Consider the following 3,494-nt stretch of genomic DNA (forward strand, 5'->3'; position numbering starts at 1 on the left):
GGGGTGAACATGGGTTCAAGTACCCATTCATAAATTACCAGTAAGATCTAGTGTGACTTGGAGGAATCATATCTTGCCTGGTTTTAAAAGGTCTAACCGGCTGCCAATTAACTTCCTGGCATAATTCAAAGACCTGGTAATTAAATTCTCCAGGACCAAGTTAATTTGATGGCTCGCCTTCAGTCATGCAGAGCTGCCCAAGAAAGGAACTTCAGAGGTTCTCCTCCACCAGTTTTTATTCACAAAACCCCTGAGATTGCTACACACAGCAGTATTAGAATGCCCTCCCACACACATATCCACTATATTATACTGTGCACTAAATTTGAGAATTAAGATATTGGGCTGGACTAGCCAGTGATCTACCTGACTAAGGCCATTGATATATCCTTCTGCTATCATGAAAATTATCTGGCCAGTATAGATTTTTTTTTTAAAGACAAAACACCTTTAATGGGAAAAATGAAGCCAGCAGGGCAGCTGTGCACCAGAAGCTCATGCTTTAATGGCATATTTCCGAGGGGGGTTCAGGTGCTCTTTCCGGTGTTGTTTTTTGGTCTTCTGATCCTCTTTATGATTGTTCACCCTGCACCGCATTGCACATGTCTTCTTGGGCTGCAGGTCTAGAGGCTTGTATTTCTTTCCTTCAGATAACTCCCTGAGGTTTTCCTTCTGGGTCTGGTTAATGACTGTCAGCACTCTGGCAATGGATTTGCACACAACTCAGATCTTGGAGAGATTAGAGACTGCTCCTCCAGTCACCTTGGTGACACATAGCTGGGACAGTTCTACTTTGAGATCGTGCAACTGCTTCAACAGCTCTTCCTACTTCTTCCCTTGTAAATCACGAGCCTTGATTTTTGCCATATCAGCGGCAAAGAGTTGGTGCCACAGAGCAAAAGGAAAGCTGGTCAGTATAGATTTCTAATTGTATTCCACACATTTTAGTAGCCTTTATGATATTTTCCAAAATGCTTCTGTATGAGGGTTGCAGTAGACCTAGTCTTGATGTTCACTTCTAAAATAACAAATTTATAGTACATTCATATGCATAGTTACTTCCTTCTAACTCCATTGAAGGAATTCATGTTAGAACAGTATAACTCTACTTTAAAAGGTAAAGGTAGTTCCTTGTGCAAGCACCGGGTCATTACTGACCCATGGGGTGATGTCACATCACGATGTTTACTAGGCAGACTATGTTTACAGGGTGGTTTGCCATTGCCTTCCCCAGTCATCTACACTTTACCCCCAGCAAGCTGGATACTCATTTTACTGACCTCAGAAGGATGGAAGGCTGAGTCAACCTTGAGCAAGCTACCTGAAACTGACTTCTATTGGGATCAAACTCAGATCGTGAGCAGAGCTTGGGCTGCAGTACTGCAGTTTACCACTCTGCCCCACGGGGCTCCTCCTATTAACTCTGCTTAGGAGTGCACTATTAATGAACACATTGTCAAAATATACTCACATTGCCAAATACTCCCAATGTTTCAGTACAGATTTGAAGATCCTAACTGGTTGCTTATGTTATTTTGTTGTGACCTTCATCTACTTTGGCTCCTTTTTCTGCCTTTTGTGACCATTAACTTGAATTACTTTTAAGTTACTCCACCAAAGAATGCATAATCATGTAAATCACTACCTAAGTACAGAAAATCCCTTGTACACTTACTCTTTTTGACTTACAATAGTCTTGCCACATTCATCTAAAGATTCATCATCATAATGTAATTCAAAAAGCCTGTGGGGGTGGGGAGCAAAAATCCTAACTATAAACAGAGAGGATTCAACAACAGTACCAAATCCTTTCTGTACATAGGGTTTATTAGTATTTTGATGCAAACCACATACATTTCTCTTCCTCAGGCAGGTTATTAAACAAGTGCTAAAGCGTTTAATAAATTAACTTATGATAATAAATTGAACAGCTTATCCTAGATCAGAATGGTTTTGACCATGCAATTATCTTCTGCTCCCTGAAGGCGAAAAAGTACCACAACCATTATACTTAGTAAAGTAGGAAATACTTAAAGGATTTTATTCTTTTAATTACACTTGTAATGTTGCCTGTGAAAACAGCTTTGAAGAACACAGGGCAAGGTTATGGGTTTCATAAACAATATCCCATAAACAGTATGTTACTGTTTACTCAGTAATAATTTTGTTATATATTTACACTAATTATGTTTGCCTCTGAAGAAATGGGCTCTGGTTCACAAACGCTTATGCCACAATGAATAAATTAGTCTTTAAGATACAATATTTTGTCATTTTGGCTACGGTAGACTAACATGGGTACCCTTGGGATTATAATTACCAAAACTATCATAAATATTTTCCCAAACGTTTCTTTGGAGTTTTCATCCCACTTTCCCCACTATATCAGCTCTCCAGAAACTACAGGATAGGGAGAGAAAATCTAGGAAAAGATACATCTTCTACCAGAGTAAAGAACTGCTTGGAAAACAATAAGCTATGACTTGGTGACTTGCTATTTACCCAAAGGACACCCATGGAGATACTAAGTAGATTTCATTAACAAGCTAGCCTGGTCCCTAAGGAAGGTCAGAGCACCCGATGAACCTCATATCTGCAGTCAGTCAGAACCAAAATAAATAGATTATGTTGTTTATTTCCTAGTCACTTAACCAACATCTTCAAAAATACATCTAGATGTTTATGAGCTTTTTGAATTCCACTCAGACTGTTCACTTTGCAGAACTGAGTTTGTCTTTATTTGATGATCTATTTCAAGATATGAATGGTCAGCTTTGTAAGGTACCAGACAATTAAACTGCTGGATATTTAATGATGTTGGTATACCTGTTGGGATCTGGTATACAGAACCACTCTTGAGAAGTTCTGCTAATTCTTGGCAGGGAAAGCATATTATTATTCATCGTCTCAGTGTTAATAGATGGGCTGTTCTAAAGCTTTTGACAACTAAAAGTCAAGTTTGAAAAGAATTTTCTTCAAGGGCAAATTGGATAGCAGACATGAGGCTTGGAATTCAGTTTGCAATAATTCATTAAAGAGTGGGGATATGTGGTCATAAATTTACTAATCAAGATTTTACCTAAACAATGGCCATGCATAAATATCAGAAGTGCTTCAAATAAAGTTACTTCTATCATTCAAGAACAGAAATCAGATCTTCTGATTTTACAGTTATTCAGAGGAGAAGGGCTGCCTTTGTGTCCACTTTCAAATTTCCAGGCAACAAAAGGCAGGAATGACAGGAGCAGCGAAGCAACTCAAGATATGTGCATGACATATGTGCATATGTGCACCAAGAAAAAGCACAATTTCAGTTGTCATTGTGCTCAGAATTTTCATTTTCCAACAATAATTGTACCATGTTAGTGACTCTGGAAGAGCTTTCTGATATTACATGGACAAGGGGCCTGTTAAGAACATAAGAAAAGCCCTGCTGGATCAGACCAAGGCCCATCAAGTCCAGCAGTTTGTTCACACAGTAGCCAACCAGGTGC

The 3,494-nt window shown here is 38.9% G+C and overlaps 1 pseudogene; it reads right to left on the minus strand.

Moving 5' to 3' along the window:
* Window positions 1-425: 425 nt before the first annotated feature.
* On the minus strand, window positions 426-867 carry LOC130483833 (60S ribosomal protein L35-like; annotated as a pseudogene).
* Between the last annotated feature and the right edge of the window lie 2,627 nt (window positions 868-3,494).

The sequence above is a fragment of the Euleptes europaea genome, chromosome 10, assembly GCF_029931775.1.
Source record: "Euleptes europaea isolate rEulEur1 chromosome 10, rEulEur1.hap1, whole genome shotgun sequence".
NCBI lineage: Eukaryota > Metazoa > Chordata > Lepidosauria > Squamata > Sphaerodactylidae > Euleptes > Euleptes europaea.